This window comes from Schistocerca americana, chromosome 8, assembly GCF_021461395.2.
Source record: "Schistocerca americana isolate TAMUIC-IGC-003095 chromosome 8, iqSchAmer2.1, whole genome shotgun sequence".
Classification (NCBI taxonomy): domain Eukaryota; kingdom Metazoa; phylum Arthropoda; class Insecta; order Orthoptera; family Acrididae; genus Schistocerca; species Schistocerca americana.
Window position 1 is genome coordinate 425,479,299 of NC_060126.1, and position 24,699 is coordinate 425,503,997.

Below are 24,699 nucleotides of genomic sequence, written 5' to 3' on the forward strand. Positions count from 1 at the left end.
GTTTTGTTCGCATTGGTATGAGCTACAACATATCTCGAGAGTGGGAGTCGGTACCAAACAGGAGTCACAAACTTCAGTGATTGGCTTGCACAAAACAAAGTTTTCAGCGGAGTCATGACATAGCCGGTTTCGCAGCATCCCGCTCAGAGTTCGTCTGACAGCCTTAATGATTGGCTTCTCCATGTAGAGCTCTGAGCAGCGTCATTCCTAGTACTCGTCTTGGTCACTCTTTAGGAAGCTCGTCTCCTATGGCCTCTTCAACTGCAGTCGACTATAGCTCCAGCCTCTGCAACTAGTGAGCTTGCAGTCCAGTTTCGTGTCCCGCAGCACCACGATGAGTTCATGCTGCCTGCGTGATTGCAGGCAGATACTGTGCAGCCAGTGTTAGGGTCGCTGTAGTAAAGTTGAGGGGGTTGTAGTAATTTTTTCGACTGTTGGGTGTTTATACGCGTGTGCATACTTGTGCCGTTAATAATACATCGTAATATCACATAAGGCTACACACAACATATTCACTACAGCTTCTTATCACGGTTGAGCATTATAATTTTTGATATTGTTAAGGCTACCTATATTCAAGTGCCAGATAAATAAATCCCTTTTGGAATGCCTGTACGTGAAATGAGGAACAGCTTAGTGTGAAGCACTTTAATCTTTTACATTTAGTAATATATCAGGGTTGTAATAGAATGTCTTTTCACTTGAATAATGATTTATATTTTCGTGGATTCGTGCAGAAACACATTTTGCATGGTGCACTTATTCTTAATTCTATGGTTATAACTTTCTTAACTGTGAAAATCTCGTCACTTGAACGAAAGAAGGCCGTTTAGTGGAAACTACAAAAATATTATCGATACGACTCTTTGCAAAATAAATTAAATTAACTTTAGTATGTTTACTCAAGAGTTAATCGTACACTCTCTCCATTTTTATTTACACCACTTAATATTGGAATAATCTGAACAAGAGTCTGCAGTCTTGCAAATGGCGGCCAACAATACAAATTACAACTCGCGCAGCAGTGCACGTTATTAATCTCTGAAAAACGTATAACTAATTTCCACTCATGCAGGGATTCTACCGTTACTGGAATAAGCGGTTTGATTATAAGTAACAGCATATATTTCCCAGAAATACATTACACGATAAGTAAGTCTCAATCCACGTCTTTCTCATGTGAAGATTCGAACCAAAGTAAAATAATTCTGAAAATTTGTTTCTATTATTTCATTGTCCTCAAAACACAGATTATCCTACAATATCGATACTGCTTTTCACATACATCGCAGTGAGATAATTACTATTTTTGCGCATTCTTTTGCACGCAAAATTGCAATTCGTTTAAGGATACAGGGTACTTATAAACGGTGGAAAAATCAAATTATTTTACGACTTTATTAAATGCTTTAGTCTTTCCTGATTACATTGATATATACGTTATATGGTATCAAATGAAAAATGACCTATTAATACCAAATTTTAAAGTTAAGGTGATTTATGCCTCCAAGCCCACTCTATCTCTGTTACAGAAACCACTATTACTTCGAAAAGAAGTGTCAACTTTCTGTTTCCAGCGATTTTACGACATATTATACATCGTACATATTATACATTGCATATGTTGGTAACAGTGCAGGTTTCTAGTGTTTGTAAATGATTATCTTTGCTAGTATTTACTTTTGTTTCGCTGAAGCGCTTTGTTCACGTGTTATTGAATGTTTGTTGCCTAAGTGTTACATATATTTGTGGACATACATATCCCTTAGTGTGCAATAAATACGAACTATGCCACGCATCAAGAAATTAAATAAAAGGAAATTCCGTGGTAACTAGTTCACAAACAAAGCAAGAAACACTGTTGAAAGTAACCTATGTATAAATTCTTCAGGGAAGAAACTCCCACATGGCACGTCTCCTGGAGATTCAAATTTTTGGGTTAACAATCACTTTGTTTGTAGTGGATTTGTGCTTGTGGGCATCGTATCTTCTTCGATAAAGGAAGTGGCTAAATATAAACAATGTGATGGTGTAGGCTGTCTGGAAATAACTAAATAACTGAACAACAAAGTACCAGAAAAGGATTAGCGTCAAAATTAGTTATGTGTAGATCCTGCAATAAATCAACCTCGAAAATGACTTCGGATGTTGTGCATAATTCGTATGATGTGAATTTGAAGTTAGTGTATGCAATGCGTGCAACAGGAAAAGGAAAACAGGCTGCTCAAACGTTTTGTGGTTTGATCGGCTTTCCTCCCCATCGCAGTAGGTTCATCAAGTACATACAAATACTTTTAGGTGCCTTGACGGTTGTGTCTAAAGCACCAATGAAACGTGCCGTAGAAGAAATTGTAAATATTAGTTGAACCAGGGACTTTGCTGTTGCACTTGATGGGACATGGCAACGTCGAGGACATCGATCCTTGAATGGTGTTTGCGACCGAACCGCCGAATCTTTATATCAGTAAATGGGGTATGTTCTCAACTGACTCGGTTGTTTTAACCCCCTCCACTGACGGAATGACCCGCTTCCTACTTCCGTATGTATAAAGCCAATACGGACTTGTAGCTGTCACGCCTTTGCGCTTACTGCTACGTATTTTAACCGTAAATAGCTCAGTCCTAATGGTAAGAGGTAGTAGTGAATTCACGTTATTAATCTTCGAATACAGCGCAGCTGCCACAAGCTCAGCTCACTTTTACTCCACTCCTACCCTCGCCATTGCACCACATTAAGTAGGTGCTACATGGACCTTGCTAAATTCACTTGCGTATATATTTTTGACTGTTACTCGCCAGTATTTACCTAATGATTAGTACACTCCTAACCGGACTACTTCCGAAAGAGCTGTGATGATTGAACGGGTTCAATCCACGGCCTACAGTGCCCTACAGTTCACACGGTAACACTGCCTACCTGACCCACTTAACTTGATAGTGAGCTTATGTATCCAATCACCCCTGCTAGCAGCAGTGGATAATCCTATCAGCACGACGAGAGCAGCAGACTTACCGTCGAATCCTCCTGAAAATACTTATAACTACGGTCGCCAGCTCTGAAGGAGCAAAAGAATAAATCAATTTTTTGGCTCGTTTCAAAGTGAAATGGCTTGAGTTGAATTTAAACTTAATTCTGAATATTACTATTTCTGATCATTCTAGGTGATTCTACAAAGCAAATACTCGATCAATTTCTGTGAGTTGGCTACGTAATTACTACCAAGACAATTTATGCAACTTAGGTTAACAAAATCCTATCCTTCAACTTATTTAATGATTTTGGATATTACTCTTTGGACAATTGATATAGAATTAGTTAAGTGACTTTGCTTGAAAAGTTACTCAGAAAAATTTAAGTAACTATAAATAGGCGACTCATTCTGGTGTGACCATTGCTCTTTTCAACATTCTTATACGCTAAAGTATTCTACAACCAAAAGAATTGTAAATGAAAGAGGCGATGGTGGCCTCAGTCTGATTTCACTATACTATGTTTGAGGTTACTACACTTTACAATGAACAACACGCGTCGTAATTTTACTCATTACTATATTCTGTCCTCTGCACTTGCATAAAAGAAAACTGGTATTCTCCTTTTACATGTATACAAAGTTCGACTTAACAATTGCAAGCAGTCTTGCCTTGGGTAGACGTGTCGGTGCTGGTGGTGAGATGCATGTGGCTAACGCAGCTCTTCACGCCTCATGCCCTCAATGGCGGCTGGAACTACGAGCTGCAGCACTCGTATAAGCTACTGCACGTCCGCCATAAAATCTGGGCGCAGGAACTCTTACAATCAGCCCCAGTGGCATAGAGACGGCTTCCACAACCACTCGTCGCGTTCTACTCCACAAACGGCGACGATATTCGCCTCTTCGCTGTTGCACAATCACTTTTGCGTGAGCACAGTTACGCACGTCCGGTCACGTCAACACTCCCCAGGCCATTCCATTGTTCAGTCCCTGTGTCTCCAGCTACCTCTAGCTACGCTCGTACCACCAAGAGTTGGGGCGTTCCCCTACCACCTTTTCACCGAAATCATTTAGTATTTAAGAATATAAAAGAAAAAGAATACATTTGACTCTGAGAGCTTAGTGCATTGTCTGACAGGTAGCGCTAATTCTCAGTTTCGCCAATAGATGGCATCAGGGTGCACTCCCTGGCAGTCTCACACCAACATGCCCGTTTCCGACGCGCGGGCTCCAAATTACTGTCAGCCCACCATCATTTAAGTTCCGTTAAACATGCCCCACTTCTTGTTGAAGTATCTAACATTGATAATTCAATAAGAAGCCTCTCCTATAATGAATCTGAAATTTTCGTTAAGATTTCTACCAAGGGTTTTCCCTTTCTTACTGATACACCTCGGTACTTATACACTCCTGGAAATGGAAAAAAGAACACATTGACACCGGTGTGTCAGACGCACCATACTTGCTCCGGACACTGCGAGAGGGCTGTACAAGCAATGATCACACGCACGGCACAGCGGACACACCAGGAACCGCGGTGTTGGCCGTCGAATGGCGCTTGTTGCGCAGCATTTGTGCACCGCCGCCGTCAGTGTCAGCCAGTTTGCCGTGGCATACGGAGCTCCATCGCAGTCTTTAACACTGGTAGCATGCCGTGACAGCGTGGACGTGAACCGTATGTGCAGTTGACGGACTTTGAGCGAGGGCGTATAGTGGGCATGCGGGAGGCCGGGTGGACGTACCGCCGAATTGCTCAACACGTGGGGCGTAAGGTCTCCACAGTACATCGATGTTGTCGCCAGTGGTCGGCGGAAGGTGCACGTGCCCGTCGACCTGGAACCGGACCGCAGTGACGCACGGATGCACGCCAACACCGTAGGATCCTACGCAGTGCCGTAGGGGACCGCACCGCCACTTCCCAGCAAATTAGGGACACTGTTGCTCCTGGGGTATCGGCGAGGACCATTCGCAACCGTCTCCATGAAGCTGGGCTACGGTCACGCACACCGTTAGGCCGTATTCCGCTCACGCCCCAACATTGTGCAGCCCGCCTCCAGTGGTGTCGCAACAGGCGTGAATGGAGGGACGAAGGGAGACGTGTCGTCTTCAGCGATGAGAGTCGCTTCTGCCTTGGTGCCAATGATGGTCGTATGCGTGTTTGGCGCCGTGCAGGTGAGCGCCACAATCAGGACTGCATACGACCGAGGCACACAGGGCCAACACCCGGCATCATGGTGTAGGGTGCGATCTCCTACACTGGCCATACACCACTGGTGATCGCCGAGGGGACACTGAATAGTGCACGGTACATCCAAACCGTCATCGAACCCATCGTTCTACCATTCCTAGACCGGCTGTTCCAACAGGACAATGCACGTCCGCATGTATCCCGTGCCACCCAACGTGCTCTAGAAGGTGTAAGTCAACTACCCTGGCCAGCAAGATCTCCGGATCTGTCCCCCATTGAGCATGTTTGGGACTGGATGAAGCGTCGTCTCACGCGGTCTGCACGTCCAGCACGAACGCTGGTCCAACTGAGGCGCCAGGTGGAAATGGCATGGCAAGCCGTTCCACAGGACTACATCCAGCATCTCTACGATCGTCTCCATGGGAGAATAGCAGCCTGCATTGCTGCGAAAGGTGGATATACACTGTACTAGTGCCGACATTGTGCATGCTCTGTTGCCTGTGTCTATGTGCCTGTGGTTCTGTCAGTGTGATCATGTGATGTATCTGACCCCAGGAATGTGTCAATAAAGTTTCCCCTTCCTGGGACAATGAATTCACGGTGTTCTTATTTTAATTTCCAGGAGTGTATTACTTATTTAAAATTAAACACCAATTCTTTCTATCTGTCCTGCTAAACATTACATAAATGATTTACATATATTCTTTCCAATTTTCTTACTTCTAAACACAGTACACTTTAAACATCTTTTTTACAAAAATTTTAAATACACTTCTTTTATCTCAGGCAAGTAAAACACACGTTATGCACCTATTACTTTATAGCCCGTCCTTTTCACTTTACCTCCTCACTTTTCTACCTCTTCCACAACACTTATTTACACATCTATTAAGGCTTTCTTAGAAGGTCAGTCTTTCCCAGTCTATTTAGTCTCTACTTAAACTAGAAGTTTCATTAGAATACTGCAACATATTTTAGTGAACATTTACCTTTCACACAGAATAAAAGCAACAAAACTATTTATATATTGGTTTGCTTTAATATTTATTTATATATTTATTTTCAATCTGGTAGAATTCGTGGTTCATACCTCTTGAGATCCACTATGTTTCTTACTCCCAGGCGTTTGCCTGTTAATGGGTACTCTAAATAATAAGCATTCACATTGGGTATGGACACTATTTTAAATGGTCCATTATATATATATTTAAATTTGCTGATCTCGTTATTAATATCACTTGACTTTTCATGTGTTTTTACAAGAACAAGATCACCTATTTTGAATTTAGGATTCCTTACTTTTTCGTCGTGACGACGAATTCTCGCCTCTGCTTGTTTTCTCATCTTGTCTTTTACTAAGTTCTTTTTACTATCATAATCTAATTCAACTCTATCTGGAAATTCTAGTAGGTCTTCTACTAGACTTTTACTTCTCGTCTTTTTCAGGATTTCTTCTGGAGTAAATCCAGTGCTCTCGTTTGTTAATGAATTCATGATTTCTTCGAATTCACTCACATACATGCCCCACTTCCTTGGTTACTATGGCAGTATGTCCTAAATAACCGACCCATCTCACGCATATATCTTTTGCCGGATTGCTTGATGGGTGATAAGCTGAGATATGTACCACTTCTACCTGTTTCTCAGTTATCCCATCCTTCCACATTTTTGAGCAAAACTGAACACATTACCTGATAGTATTCTCTTTGGCTTCCCTACTTTCACAAAATAATCACACACCATTTTATCATACACAGCTCTGGCAGTAGCTTTTCTCAAGGGATATAGCTTTATATACTTTGAGAAAAGTTCAACTGCTGCAAATATGTACACAAAACCCCCCATGGTTTTCGGTAATGGTCCAAAGATATCTACTGCTACTATTTCTAATACTTCATCAGGTTTTATTGATTGCATGGGCCCTTGATTAGTTGCATTTGTTACTTTCGCCTTTTGGCATAGATCACAAGATCTTATCCTCTGTGCTACCCTTCGTGCCATGTTGTTAAAGGTAATGCATTCATCTAACTTATCGGTACACTTCCGTGCATCACAATGGCCATATGCCAAGTGAACATAATCTATCAGCACTTCAGTGTGTTGTTCTGGCCAACATACTCTCCAGTTCCCTGGATTATTTAATCTTTGAAGATACAGTACACCTTTATGTATTTTATATGAAGCCCTTATGTTAGTTGCGTCCGGATTGTCAAACTTGACCTTTACTGACTTGAGTGCATCATCATCACTTTGATATCTTCGCATATTCCGACATATTTCCCTAATTTTTTCTCTTCCTTCCGCTTTTTTGAAGTAATTCACCTCAAAAACATCTACCCTATTCTTTACACTTTCTAGTGTCTCACATCCTTCCGGTAATCTCGACAAAGCATCCGGTACTGCATGTTCTTTCCCTTTAACATACTTGATCTCTATATCAAATTGTTGTAAAAACAGCGCCCATCTGGTCAACCTGTTATGTAACAATCTGCAGTCCTTCAAAAATATTAAAGCTTTGTGGTCTGTATGGACCACAGTCTTATGTCCCCATAAGAAAAGTTGAAATTTCCTAAAACCCCATACTATAGCTAAAGCCTCCTTCTCTGAAACCGTATAGTTTCTTTCGTACTTAGACGTGGTTCTACTCGCAAATGCTATTTGTCTATGAGTTTTTTTCCCATCTGTCATTACCTCCTGAAATATGGATACTCCCAATCCATAATCTGAACTATCTGTTGCCATGTGGAATGGTTCACACAGGTCAGGGTGCCATAACTTTATGTTTTTAGCCAAATTGTCTTTTAGCCAGGTGAATGCTGTTTCACATTCCTCAGTCCACATATACACACTGTTCTTCTTAAGTAGGTTGTTCAGATGTGGGCTATTGAACACCTGATCATCCACATACTTACGATAAAAGGAACAAAGTCCTATAAACGACTTTAGTTGTTTTTTATTCTTGGGAGCTGGACAATTTCTTATTGCTTTGACTTTATGGGGATCCTTTTCAATTCCCTCTGGTGTTACTATGTGACCTAAAAACTTTATTTCTTTCTTCACAAACTCGCATTTTTTCAGGTTCAGGGTTATTCCTCCCTTAATTAAAGCTTTGAACACCCTGTCGCATAACTCCATGTGCTCTTCCCATGTCCTTGTAGCAATTAACAAATCATCTACATAAACCGTGGTTAGCGAACTAAGTTCACTCCCTAAAATTTTGTCTAAAGCCCGAATGAACACTGAAACGGAAGTATTTAGGCCAAATGGTACCACTGTGAAATGGTAGCATTTGCCATTGAATAAAAATGCCGTGTACTTCCTAAACTCCTCACTTAATGGGACTTGCCAGTATCCTGCAGTTAGGTCTAAACTAGTCATGTACTTTACACCATTAAACTTCTGCAATAAATTATCTATGTTCTCTGGACGATCCAACTCCCTCTTCACTACTTTATTCAGAGTACGAGCATCTATCACTATTCGTACACTTCCATCCTTCTTACCTACTATCACCAGTGGGTTATTATATGGGCTAGAGCTCCGTTCAATGACCCCACATGAAGCCATTTTATCTATTTCTTTTTGAACTGCTTCTTTCTTAGACAAGGGTACACTATATGGTGGTTTAAAGAAAGGTTCATGCTCCTCTACCTCCATGCAGTACTCATAATTTACCACTCGTCCCGGTCTGTCCGAAAATACCTCCTGATTTTCTTTCAGAATTGGCCATAGATCCTCCCTTTGGGCATCAGATAGTCCTTCCGTTTTATCCACTACATTTTGAAGGAGTGTCTCCTTATTTCCATCTTCAACTATCTGTCTCACCAGAAACCAATCGAATTTTTGACCTATTCCTGAATCATGATCATCTCTAAATTCTACCCATCTCAGCTGGCTCTCTTCCATTACTCTAGATGATTCAAATGGTATTTCTAATACCGCACTATCAACTTTACAAACTATTATCCCTTTGTCACAATCTATAATTACTTTTTGTTTTATTAACCAGTCAATGCCTAAAATGATCTCGGCACTGAGTTCTGGAACTACTAAAAATGCATTCGAAAATTGCTTGTTTTTTATCTTAAATTCCATCATCACTTGATGTTTAACAGGTTTACTACATTTCCCTGTCGCCCCTATCACTTTAACACCTGTTACTGGCATCATGACTACTCCTCGTTGATCTTTGATCATTTCAAAAAATGCGTGCAAAATAGCACTTATTTGAGCACCTGTATCCAACAATATATATAAATCGTACCCACATACATTAATGGGCAGGATTGTTTGCATCCTATTGTCCTCTTTCATACTTTATCTTCCCATAATAAATCCTTTTCCACCGCCAAGTCTTGCCATATTATTTTTTCCGGTTTTTATACTGACCATTCCATCTGGAGGTTTCTTTCTCCTTTTCATCCTAAATTCTTTCACCACTTTTTCCAATAGTCCTTCGTATAGGCTCTTTAATGCCATCTCATTCTCATTCGAATCTGTCATGCCTGAACTCTCGGTTGCGGGATCGGAAACTTCCTCTACTTCTTTTTCTTCCTGGATGCTTTCTGATGATTCTGACGATAATTCCTCCTCCTTAGAAATATGACCTTCTTCGGATTCAAATAATTCTCGCAAATTATAATCCATTTCTCTACTTTCCCTTTGTTGGATAGTGCATTCGCCACTCTTACTTTCATTATTTTCCCCTACTAATGGAATTCCAGTCTCACTGAACTCATTTGCTTCAGTACTACAGGGATCACAACACTCTTTCTCTTGGTTAGATACACTTTCTCTAATTTCTTTAAAAGAATCTTCATCACAGTCATGTACTCTTGCTGTCACTAGGTACACATCATAATCGGTATGGCTCTCTAACACCGCCATATTCGGGTCCAAACTAATCACTTGAGTGGAAGATCTTTCTAATTGTGCTGGCTGGCTTTTGAGCTGATGTACATATTCTGCATACGAGGTAATTTCTGAATCGGCATGCGTCTCTGGACTATGGCCCTTTTTCTTATCCACCCTTCCCTCTTTAATTACTTCTCGATGCGATTCGTCGACTATTCATACGAACCTTTTACCATAAGTCACATCACTCCTACCTTGCCCCTGCCTCTCTGCACAGTTGCCATCCCTACCGACAAACAACGCCTTCTCTGACTCTTCCTTCATCAATTCGTCACTCTGACCTCGAATTGTACTTATTTCATTCACGTGAGCCTTCACATCCGACCGATATTCTTTTCCTACTTCATTTCCCTTAATAATTCCTCCCTGCTCTCTCTCCTCTGTTTATATCGCTGCATTATACTTCGCAAAGTTTCGTTTATGTAACTGCTCTTCAGGCGAACGACGCACTATCCTACTATAGTACTGACTACTCCGATCTTCCCTATATTTGGGCCATTTCTTTCTTTCCGCGCGCGTTAGGCCCTTGACTGCGCGGTATTTAGTTTTCCTGATTTTGATAATGCATCCCTTTTCCCTGATAGTGTCCTCTCCCTCGCTGAGAGTTACCTCCTCGACCTCTTCCTCTCATCATGTTAATTTGCGGTTCATTCCTACCACCTTTTACTATTCCATTCTGATTTCTGAAACCTCGAAACTCTCTAGTTTCACGCCACCTATCTTCATTCTCGATTTTTTCTAAAAATTCATCGAATGTTCGATGAGTGCCTCCTACATAACGCTTTGAATCGTCAGGTAGCTTTTTCCACAACTCCCACACTATCTCCGATTCTGATCTACGATCTTTAAGATACTCCAAACGCTTGAACCATCCTTCACAGTATTCTTTCATGAGCCCACGCCCATGTTCTGGCATTCTGGCGACAACGAATTCTCTCCACAACCTATCTCTCTGTTGTGTGCTCCAGAATTCCTCAAGGAACTTTTCTTTGAAGTCTGTAAACTTCAAATTGTCGATATCCAAATTCAATCCCCAACGTTTAGCATGACCTGCTAAAGCGTCTGTTACTAAATTAATTTTTTCTTTATCCGACATGTCTGTTGCTAAGACACGTTCACAATTTTTTATAAAATCCATTGGATGCCATCCACCTTGTTTCTTTTGAGGATCGTATTTTTCCTCCCTACTCAGTATTTCCGATTTTTGCATTACCAATGGGATACCACTACAGTTAAGAAACGTCTGATTCTGAACTTGCTGACTTAACAATTTTATCTCATTACGCAGTGTATTTTCCTGCTCCTGCACACATGCATCAAAACTCAACATGGTATTGCGCAGTGTTTCAATATCAGCTGCCGTTTCTTTAACAATCTCTTTCTTCACAACTGGTACTATCACCTGTAATTTACTTTCAATTATCGGTTCTAATTTTTCACTAACCAAAGGTTCCACTGATTTCTCTATTCTCTGAATTTCGGTATCATATCTTTTCTCTATTTCTGTGACTTTTCTCTGAACATTTGTTATTTCAGCCCTAATGCTATTTACTGATTTGTTTACCTCTGTGATACGCTGGCTTTGCGTATTCAAAATATCTAAATTGGCTTTTATTTTACCAGATAGGTTTTCATCCAATTGGGATATATGACTAGCCATTTCTGCTTTCAAACTAGCATTCCCTTCTCGAATTTGCGCCATCATCCTATTTAACAAACTTGTTAATTCCATATCCTCTCCCTTGTGACTTGCATCCACAGATACATTGGGTTCACTTTTCACTACCTTTGGTTTCACTTCCCGTTCCTCCTGTCTTGTGGGTGTGGATTCATCTATAGGATTTTCCAACCCTACAACAGTATCTATGGTCCCTAACTCTGGGTCTGACCTTGTAATGTTTTCGTCTTGCTTGTTACTATTCGACTCCATCTTAAGCTGCTGTATTTCGTGCCTAATAGAAATGTTTATTAAACCAAGTATTACTTGTTTAACTCCTACAATTGGACTTTCTTTTGCTGCTTTGCAGGTTGTCGTCTTGAACTTACCAATTGTGGTTTATTTGTCTACAACAGAATTTTAAATTTAAAATTTTCTTGAAACTACAAGTTTATCTAAAACACTTTTATTGCAGCCATTATTCTACAAACTTGGTAAGTCCTGTCACGGTCGCCACATGCGACCGAACCACCGAATCTTTCCATCAGTAAATGGGGTATATTCTCAACTGACTCGGTTGTTTTAACCCCCTCCACTGACGGAATGACCTGCTTCCTACTTCCATATGTATAAAGCCAATACGGACTTGTAGCTGTCACGCCTTTGCGCTTACTGCTACGTATTGTAACTGTAAATAGCTCAGTCCTAATGGTAAGAGGTAGTAGTGAATTCACGTTATTAATCTTCGAATACAGCGCAGCTGCCACAAGCTCAGCTCACTCTTACTCCACTCCTACGCTCGCCATTGCACCACATTAAGTAGGTGCTACATGGACCTTGCTAAATTCACTTGCGTATACATTTTTGACTGTTACTCGCCAGTATTTACCTAATGATTAGTACACTCCTAACCGGACTATTTCCGAAAGAGCTGTGATGATTGAACAGGTTCGATCCACGGCCTACAGTGCCCTACAGTTCACATGGTAACACTGCCTACCTGACCCACTTAACTTGATAGTGAGCTTATGTATCCAATCACCCCTGCTAGCAGCAGTGGATAATCCTATCAGCACGACGAGAGCAGCAGACTTACCGTCGAATCCTCCTGAAAATACTTATAACTACGGTCGCCAGCTCTGAAGGAGCAAAAGAATAAATCAATTTTTTGGCTCGTTTCAAAGTGAAATGGCTTGAGTTGAATTTAAACTTAATTCTGAATATTACTATTTCTGATCATTCTAGGTGATTCTACAAAGCAAATACTCTCTCAATTTCTGTGAGTTGGCTACGTAATTACTACCAAGACAATTTATGCAACTTAGGTTAACAAAATCCTATCCTTCAACTTATTTAATGATTTTGGATATTACTCTTTGGACAATTGATATAGAATTAGTTAAGTGACTTTACTTGAAAAGTTACTCAGAAAAATTTAAGTAACCATAAATAGGCGACTCATTCTGGTGTGACCATTGCTCTTTTCAACATTCTTATACGCTAAAGTATTCTACAACCAAAAGAATTGTAAATGAAAGAGGCGATGGTGGCCTCAGTCTGATTTCACTATACTATGTTTGAGGTTACTACACTTTACAATGAACAACACGCGTCGTAATTTTACTCATTACTATATTCTGTCCTCTGCACTTGCATAAAAGAAAACTGGTATTCTCCTTTTACATGTATACAAAGTTCGACTTAACAATTGCAAGCAGTCTTGCCTTGGGTAGACGTGTCGGTGCTGGTGGTGAGATGCATGTGGCTAACGCAGCTCTTCACACCTCATGCCCTCAATGGCGGCTGGAACTACGAGCTGCAGCACTCGTATAAGCTACTGCACGTCCGCCATAAAATCTGGGCGCAGGAACTCTTACAATCAGCCCCAGTGGCATAGAGACGGCTTCCACAACCACTCGTCGCGTTCTACTCCACAAACGGCGACGATATTCGCCTCTTCGCTGTTGCACAATCACTTTTGCGTGAGCACAGTTACGCACGTCCGGTCACGTCAACACTCCCCAGGCCATTCCATTGTTCAGTCCCTGTGTCTCCAGCTACCTCTAGCTACGCTCGTATCACCAAGGGTGGGGGCGTTCCCCTACTACCTTTTCACCGAAATCATTTAGTATTTAAGAATATTTATATTTATTACCCTGGAGTTCATTCCAGTCACAATAATTTACTACTAGCGCTTTATAACATTAAATCATACAGTAATAACTTATAATTACCAAGAAAAACAATACATTTGACTCCAAGAGCTTAGTGCATTGTCTGACAGGTAGCGCTCATTCCCAGTTTCGCCAATAGATGGCATCAGGGTGCACTCCCTGGCAGTCTCACACCAGCGCGCCCGTTTCCGTCGCGCGGGCTCCAAATTACTGTCAGCCCACCATCATTTCAGTTCCGCTACATGTTGTAAGTGCAACTTCTCTGGAGAATGGAAAAGTTGTTGATGTTGAGTGCTTATCTAAGTACTGTCACATCTGCCATGGTAACGCTGAAGGACGTATTGAACATCAGTGTTCGAAACATTATTACGATTACAGTGGAGGTATGGAGTGTGATGGAGCTCTACAAATATTTCAGAGGTCGGTGCCCGTATGTAACATTAGATATACGAAGTACCTAGGGGAAATTCTTGGTGTGGTTACCAAAAAGAAAAAGAAATTGATCAAATATACTACCATAAGCATACTCTTCCTGGGCCTGTTATGAATGAAATAAAACCAATTTTTAGAGACCTGAATGACCCTGTTTTGCTCAGTAAATGTCTTCATGGGGCATTTGAAAGTTTCAACCATTGCATATGGGAAAGATTACCAAAGAATATTTCTGTGGGACTAAAGACATTAAAAGTTGGTGTACTAGATGCAGTGATGTGTTTCAATGATGGAGTGATAGAAAGATTGGAAGTCTTGAGAAATTTAGGCATAAAAAGTGGCTCTAATATGGACGATCAATTGCTTGCACGTGACAGACAACGGGTGCATGAATCTGATAGATTCACTCTTGTAGGCTTGCAAATATAAAAGAACTGTGGTGATCCTCAACTACATACCCTCTGACTCAGAGCTGAAATATTAAACGTTTTGGCTGGTTTCATTTCTAGGGGCTAGGATCCGTAGTTTCCACATTACAAGCCAAATACTGCTGAGTCCACAGTATACAATATGAATATGCACATGAATCGAAGGGTCGAAGGTTTCTGTCACTCTTCAATTGTCAATTTTGAACGTGACATACACACTTATGAACGAAAGATTGCAATTAAGGTACTATTTTAACGACTTTAAATGATGAGTACGATAGCAGACGTACTTTTGAGATTGCCGTATATTTATGCAAAACACTTATTGGTGTCGATGGTCCAACAATTAAGTCAAATATAAGTTGAATAACAGGAAAACAATAGATTGCTACTGCACGTAATTAGCTGTGGACGACAACATAGCTCGCAAAATATTCACTTCTAAACTAATACTACGTCTTCACTGTAGAAACCACGGAAGTCTCACAAATTCACAAGTCGGCAATCCGAAGTATTTCTATCTCTCGCGACCACGCGCAAACCGCTATACTCTCCAAGTCCGTGACGGTGCCTCTGTCGCGCCGTCGCGCCCAGCCTCCCCGTGTCCTGTGCGACTGTACCTCGCGCCGCACTCTCCCGAACTGTCCCTGTGTCCTGTGCCGTCCTGCTCAGAAGTCCTCCTCCGGCTGCCATCCAGTCTCCCCATTCACGAGTGCTGTGATTACCTAGTGAGCTCGCGGCATGTCTTCAAACCAACGCACCCACACAAACATAATGAAACACATTCGAAATACTGGATTTACATTTAAATAACTTGAAATTAAATAAATATTTCTCTGGCTGGACCATAAACTCGCTGTAACACACATTATTAAACACATAACAAATTAATTAACATATATTAAAGGGATAGAACAAAAGATTGGCCAGTAGCCTAATGTCTCTGTTTTTTTAAAGAATTGCCCCGATTTTTTTCTGTAACTTGCAATAGCCTATACTTCTGTAGTAGACCTAAGCTTTATTGCTGAATCAACTAAACTATAGAAAAATATCATTTTTATTAGGAAAAATTATAAAAATTGAAATGTAGCATGTGATATTTTTTATCCCTGTAATATACATAATGGTGGAATTAAATAGTTCTAGCATCTCAGTAATCATGTCATACATATCTGGTAAACATTTGGCCTCTTTTAAATGTATAACATTGGATTAAATAGCACTAAAATTTGAGGAAACATTTTGGAAAAAAACTTGCATCAAATTCTTTGTAATTTTTTTAATAACCCTGAGCAGGTTCAAAAATATTCAAAATACTTCTGATTTGTGTAGAAAGTGTGCTGCATTACCTGATATCAAAAAAAAAATCTAAAACATATAAATTACGAACAGTGCCTGAAAGAAAAAGGTATTGATTTTTATATAATATTGAGCAGGAAAAGTACCCTGTATCGTCAAACATGCCATGTCAACCATAAATAAAAATTTCTTGTTCCCAGAGGACCAGTACAAGGTGCTGTTCCGAATTACGTTGACGTGATGGCTCAGTCTTGACTCAAGTAGTTGGCTTCCTGCATGATTTTCCCTTTACCCTACAATGACCTACACCATCATCATGTCCGAACCGGAAGCCTGAGTTTAATTCCTTCCGGTAGAGCGCGAATTAATACCAGATGCTTCTCTTTCCCACAGACCGTTTCTCAGTGTTGTCTTAATTGAATTGTCAAAATTCCCCTATCTTTTGGTTGGAGAAGTTATTTGTTTCGTTCAAGAGGAATGTATTAGGTTTTCCTCTTGCATTTTACAATAATAAATATATTGGTGAAAGTGGGCCCACATATGACTTCAGGACTTATTCGTAGAGGAACTCCTTAGTTCGTTTAATTATTTTGAATTTTGGGAAGTACCACGCACACGACTCATTTGTGAGGGCCAGTCATTCTCCATTCGTTGTGCACAGCTTGTCACATGTCACATCACGTCAGAGGCATTTGGAGGAGGACGGGGGGGGGGGGGGGGGGGGGTCGATCTGGCTATTCTTGCAAGGGAAAGATGGATAATACACAATACTTACAGGAACCAAGGCGAAAAAATAAGAGTGGATGGCCACGAACGATGACTCTGCTTTAGGAACGGTATAAGACAGGGACAACGTCACTCTACGATGCTCTCCAATAAGAACATCTAAAATTCAATGTCGGAACTAAATTAAAGGTTGAGGAGTTGGACTAAAAGTGAAGGTCAGAGCATATCAGAGATAAGAATCACTAACGGGGTTGCTATCCTCAGTGAAAGTGACCTTTACGTCCTGTTGCGGAACCTATCACCAGCTTGGATAAAGGTGTCTGATGCGAACGGCAAGCTGAACGTTGACGACACTATGTTTACCGTGGCTGAGGTCTAACAAGTCACCTATGACGGAGTTAGAGTCTCCTAGGATGCTTAGCACAGGTGATCCTGGAACGGAGAAATTGTGATTCGTAGAAAGTGAATAAGCGTACAATCACTCGAAGGATTCAGATTAAGAAGAATATAATTTCCCAACAGTTTATTCGTATTTGGAGATAGGATTTAAAGTCACTGTGTATCTTTACAAATCTGTGAGAACACCATACTGTACTGTATGTGGGACCTTTTCAGCAACTCACAGTTCCCGAATTATAACTTCTGCTATGAGAGTCGACGGTTCTGCTTGCAACTCGTCCCAACAATACACAGTCAAATACTTTAACCAGAATAAGAGATAAGTTCGAGACAGCACTTGCTCCTCTATATATTTTGACACACTGAAAGTATCAAATAATACTCGCTGCTACTAGAGACAAAGTCTGTAGTGCCTGATGTTTTCTGACAACCGGGAAACATATGATAATAGCTGTTGCTGGACACTTATTGGAAACTTAGTTGTCCTTCCTCAGACGAGTGCATACGTCTAGGTTGCCACACTGCTCCAGAATCAACGTGTCACTCAGCAGTCACTTTGAAGTTCATCTGTGGTACCGCTCATAAGCATTTCCTGGTAATGATTGACTTTGTTCCCCGAGCTAGCAGCTTGTATACTGATTTTTCAGCGCCCATGTACGAGTTTCTCTCGTTGCGTTGCTTTCCCCCAACTAATCCAAAGACCTTTCGAGTCTTGTTGAACGGAATGGACGGTCTAGCTTGCGCACGCTGTGCACTTATTCGTATCTCTGAAAGACAAATGTAATTGAAAATAACAGAAATGATATTTACAATAAACTTAACATCAGAATTTCGGATCACTAAGTTGGCGAAGTGGGATAATCCTATTACCCTGGAAGCAAAATAACACACGACAGTCGAGGCAGGGAGGACATAAGCAGCAAACTATCTCAGACAAAAAGGGTGTTTCCGGCCAAAGGAAGTCTACTAACGTCAAACTGACGTTAATTTGATGAAGAAATATCTGAGAATATACGTTGCATGGGGGCTTAATTAAATATTATTGAAAATACTTTTTGGATTTTAGTAGCTGTCTGTCCGATTACGCTATTCTCGTAATCGGTTGGCCCTGACTAGAATTATTACGCAATCTGACTGCAACAAACAATGAAAGAAAATTTTCGTAAACACAGTTAATTAATTAAGTCCCCAGCAACTATAAAACCTACAAAACCAATAAGCACAAGAGTAACTGTTCTGTATGTGGGAGTGTGACTCAACGTACACATCTGGCACGGTTCTTATCCAACAAGACAAGAATTTTTAAATACCAATTATACTGACGTGATAAAAGAAAATTAGAAAAACTATAATTACGCAAGAAAACCAGAATTCACTCTAATACAAGAACACAAGCCAGATGCTTTGTTGACTGAACCTGTAATGACGCATTATTTCAGACACACAAATAATAAAAGAACATTGTGGTTTTTACCTTCACATATATTGACGAAATGCACTCTGATCATTACAATAACATCTGCTATCTCAAATAACTGGATAAAACATGGAACAAACACTCCTTACTACAACATCTCGACAAGCCTTGCCCACTAGCACATCTCAACACGAACTGTCTTCTACGAGCTCTGCCCACGCACTGACTTCTACGAGTTCTTAACAGGCACTGTGACTACTACGAGTTCTGGACAAGCACTGACTTCTACGAGTTCTTAACAGGCACTGTGACTACTACGAGTTCTGGACAAGCACTGACTTCTACGAGTTCTTAACAGGCACTGTGTAGGCGGCTTAATAATACTCTTTGGCGCAATCTCTGGCGCAGTGGCTCAGTGTAGCCACCTTTCATATGCCCCTCCTCCACAGGCCAGAATTTGATGGTATTTTTGCCAGCATTGGTGGTGAAAATACCACCAAATTCGTCCAGAAAAATACAGACAAAAATAAAAGATAATATTAATACCTAAATATCACATAATTAGTTAAAATTTTGGCTTTGCACTGACCTTTCAATAACCTAATGTATGAAATACAGTAAGCAATACAAATTCTTTTCATACATGTGGCTTTACATAAGAGTTCACACACTACACAAAAAATCAGTTTATACAAATGTTCACATAAAATACTTTTAATTGTTCAAAAAAAAAATAGTTTTTAATTCCAGCCCAGCAATGGTCAACAGGTGCAAACACCAACAAGTGACATCGTTTCAGCAGAAGCAGTCCATCAGTTGCACCCAGCAATGTTGAGCAGGTGCAGACAGCAACAAGTGACTTCATTTCAGTAGAAACAGTCCATCAGTTGCACCCAGCAATGTTGAGAGCAGGTGCAGACACCAACAAGTGACCATCATTTCAGTAGAAACAGTCCATCAGTTGCACCCAGCAATGTTGAGAGCAGGTGCAGACACCGACAAGTGACATCATTTCAGTAGAAGCAGTTCCATCTGTGGCACCCAGTAAACTTGCAGAGGTACACACAGCAACAAGTCACATCAGTTCAGTAGAAGCAGTTCATCAGTTGCACCCAGCAATGTTGAGCAGGTGCAGACACCAACAAGTGACTTCATGTCAGTAGAAACGTCCATCAGTTGCACCCAGCAATGTTGAGTAGGTGCAGACAGCAACAAGTGACATCATCTCCATAGAAGTAGCTCCATCTGTGCACCCAGTAATGTTGAGCAGGTGCAGAGAGCAGTCCATGATATTCACTATCACTGATCACACTGTTCATCAGCCGAAATTAAACATGTCCTAGTGGCACCAATCATGTACAAAAGGTACAAGTAACAGTCCATAATATTCACTATCACTGATTACTCAGTTCATCAGCAGAAATTAATCATTCCTAAGTGTCACACATTACGTTGAAAAGTGCAGGTAACAGTCCATAATATTCACCTTCACTAATCTGACAGTTCAGGCATGAACAATAGTTTGAAAACACATACAAATGCTTTTACAATGCTCTTACACTAAACATACAAATTCTAATAAACACACAAATGATATCAGATAATTGTCATATTAACTATTACAGATACTCAAATATCAGTAAACCTATAATATTTATGGGTGTCAGTGCAAGCCACTACAAACAAATAAAATAATATTTAGGAAATAGGTGGGTAGGATTAGGAAAGGAAAACGCACAAAACACACTCACTCATCTTTCATCCACATTAAGTACTACTGTGTAATTGAATAGTGTTAACTGTGTAAATGCAATTCTGTCAAAATTTGATGTTCATCATGTGTATCAAGTAATAGTGGCAGCAATGTACAACAGTCGATAATAGTTAGGTCAACGTCATAGTCATCATGTCAAGACCAATGTTTGTCAAGCCAGATCAAATGTACTGTTGTTGAACAACTGTCAGTGAGCCAAGATATGCAACTACTTCCTCTCTTCAAAAAAAAAATATATACTGCTTAGTGATTTAACAAAGTGTGTGTATAGACTATCTTCCTTCTACTTTAGTGTTCTAGTCTGCTATCTTCATCCTCCTTGTTCCATAAGACCAACAAAAAAAATATGCTCCTCACTTACTTTACCTCTTATACACCAAAACTCCAATAATCATCAGCATCACATAATCTCAATACTTCACTAATACTTCTTACGTCGATACATATAACTCTTATCATCAATATCATTTACCTTACCTCTTGTCCACAAAAACTCCAATAATCATCAACTTCATATAATCTCTATACCTCAATAATACCTCTTTAATACGTCGATAAATATGAATCTTATTGCCAATATCATCTCACTTCCAACACAACTCTTTCCTCTAGTCAGTCTCCTCGAACAAGTACAGATAAAATCCTAATGCAAACCTCATCATCCCATACAATCCGAAGACACATTGTCAACACACAACCTCTGTGTAATCCATCTGAGCCCTATCTTCTACTCATTATGAATTATAAACAAAGAAATGCATACATGACCTCTAACAGACTTAGTTCGAATAACTCTCAGTAATTAAGTACGATTACGGAACGCGAATGATCACAATATTTCACAGTGTGTACACCACTTCAAGAATTATGGCAGAAGCAAACATGTGGAGTATTTCTTGTATCAAGTGTTACTTCCTATTTCAACTGCTCACGAAAAATGCAGTGTAATAACTGTTAATGGTCTAAACCTAGTAATGGTATGTCATGTCGTTAGCTTCCTTCCTATTAGCATAAAGTTATACAGCTTCCATAAAACCTCAGCTCAAGTGACTTCAACGAAGGTCTTTGTACCAACGTCGTTCGTCGAATTATAGCAGTTCATTTTCCTATCTTAAAAATACAAGGCACTGAGCGTAAGCAAAACAAGCAATAGCGAGTAATTATACCAGTAGAGAACAGAATGTCAAGAAGTGGATGCAGCACAATCCTTACAACGAGGCTCTGCCAAGCGAACAATCTATAACCTATACCATAGTGTAACCTGAACTCTATGTTCGTACACTGTACATCAGCATTGCTATACACCAAATTAAAGAGTAGTTATGACAACAACAGATATGTATAAATATGCAATCCATACGCAAAGCAGTAAACGTGTCATTAGCATCATTTCAGCATAAGGAAATAAATGTTCATATGTAAACTTAATAAGTAAACATGAAGGCGCAAGCAGATAAATCACAAAGTATAACTTACATACCTAAACACATCAGCACAATAAATCAGGTTACAATTATAATTTAAATAAATAAGCACAGCAGGCACATAATTAAAAAAATATGACATCAGTGAAAAAGTATTGCAGCCAAGCGATGCATAATATGTATAAATAACAATCCTGTTCATTAATAAAACATTGACAAAAATCAGAAAATGTACGCAAGCACGTCGCTTCACACGTAAATTCATAGAACATGAAATTAGCACAAAGTATGAATCACGTAATCGCGAGCAGTAAATTACGTCTAAAGTACGTACCTAAGTGGAAATATGTTACCTGAAAAATAAACTCAATTAATAGTTACCCTTTTTAGTTTATTAGCTTCTTCTTCGAAATTACATTCTTCCTGAAAATTTCTCGATAGCAAGTCCTCTTAACGTCGGAGACACACAGAATTTACCTGAAGTTCTTAAATATTTTATAGAACTGTATCCTGAAAAATACTGAATGTTAATAACAGAATTCATCAAGTCACTATAGCTTTATACTGAATTTAATCGGAGAAATTAAACTGTGTATTTGTTTACGGCTGTCAGTGCATTCGCACTGAGCGCTCGATCAGCTGTAGGCGCGTGACGTAGGAAGCAATTGTTCGCGGTCAACGACTGTCTTGTGCGGCGCGCAGACTTGACTGTTGCTTTGAGTATGTGCCGCCGCCAAAACACAGCGCGGTGTCCTTGTATTCTCCGCATGTTTACATGTAGCTGTTGGTTTCTCAAAAGTATGTCATTCCACAAAAATTTTTACGTTAGATATATGATGTATTCCTTTAGAGCGTCGAGATTTAAGAGTTTCTACTTCAACAGTGTTACCATGTATAATTTTGCGAATTCTATATGGACCGTTATAAAGCAGAAAAAATTTGCGACACAAGCCTTTTCCTTTGTGAGACAAACGATGAGACTTAATTAACACCTTCTGACCAACTGACAAAATTTTTAAACGACCAGGACGCTTAGCTGATCTCTCTCTTCTAGCAGCCGCAGATGCAATATTTCGTAGAGCCAGGTTGACAACTTCAGAATGCCGCAGCTTCCGTGAAGGCGGAAAAGGAACGATTTCAGAAATGCGATTTGTCGGTGCTTTAGAACGAACCACTGGACCGAACAAATCGACTGCAGTCATCTCCTTTAATTTCGCTGGAATGATAGGAAACAACGGTGCTCTGTGAGAAACTGTTGGCGGCTTAGCCTTTTGACATAATTTGCATTTGGCCAGAACAGATCGAATACGTTTTTCCATATTACTGAAGTAACAATTTTCTCGTAATTTATGAAAGCATTTTCTGGGACCAAAGTGTGCATAACTGAAATGCGTATACCAAATCAATTTATTGACCCACTCATCAGGAATACAAACAACCAAACGGAGTTGTCGACCGATTTTCGTTTAAAAAGAATGTCATTGCGAACTGAATAGCATCTAGTTTCTCTGGATCAGGAAGAATACCTTCTGTAGAAATAATGTGACCGAGAAATTTCACCTGAGAACGACCAAATTCAGATTTTTCCAAGTTCACTGTAATGCCAACTCGTGCAAAAATTCGTAATAATGAATCCAAAATTTTGTTGTGTTCACTCCAAGAATGTTTAGCAATAAGAATATCGTCAACATATGAAGTAATATTGTCACGAAGATAAACAGGTAAAATTTCATTTAAGCTAAGAATGAATGCTGCTGAACGTACAGTAACTCCACATGGTAATTTCCGAAATCACTTTTGGGTAAATTAGTCAAATCCGGTTATTGTTTACTTACTCACTAGATAGATTGATAGTCGAAGAGTTGGTTTGACAGATGCAAAGAATAGTGAAAGAGTAGGCAGCGGTACAGAAAACTAAAAGAGAAATAGCACCACTACAGCTCGGGGCCCTATGCTCGCTACGGCACATATTCACTTAGAGTAGTGAATCCCCTGAGGACATTAATAAGTTCAAACAGTAATTTTCGAAATCTCATTTAGGTAAATAGTAAAATCCGGTTATTGTTTATCTACTGTCTAGATAGATTGATAGTCGAAGAGTTGTTTTGACAGATGCAAAGAATAGTAAAAGAGTAGGCAGCGGTGCAGAAAACTAAAAGGGAAATAGCACCACTACAGCTCGGGGCCCTATGCTCGCTACGGCACATATTCACTTAGAGTAGTGAATCCCCTGAGGACTTTAATAGCCGCACATAATTTCAAGTTTGTGTCTTTGTGGCACATCTGGCGGAAGTGCGTACATAAATTGATCTAACCATGCACATGGATGTATGTCATTCTTAGAGTTGCGGAAGATCTTAAATTTCCGAACAGTCAAAAAGTGTTTATAGTCAAAATTTTCGCCTCGTGGCGACAAAGACCTACCGCGTCTGTCCCAGTCCGAATGTCGATTATTGTAAAGTTCACGCGCCTGGCGCTCTCTTGTTGCATCTCGTAAATGAAACAAATTATTTTCTTCAAACCCCTCTGGTATCTGTGATTCTAAATTTCTTTTGCCGTCTTTTCCTACAATTTCGCCTTCGATTTGCTTGACTTGCTTTCGTAATGCCTCAACTTCCCTTTTAACGCGTTCATTAAATTTTCCCTGATTTTCAACATGTTTATTTATGTTCTGGTATTCTTCGGTTTCTGCAAATGGCCATGGAGCTGTATCATCTGAATCTCTGTCCCCATGTAAACTAAGATTTGTCAGTTTATCTGAAATTTCCTCAACTCTTTCCGATAAGTCACCTATTTTTTCTTTCTGTTTATTTACGTCTTCCGTAAGTGTTGCGACTCGGGTTTCAGTATTGACACATTTGGTAGTTAACTGTTCATATTATTGTGTTAGGTTAT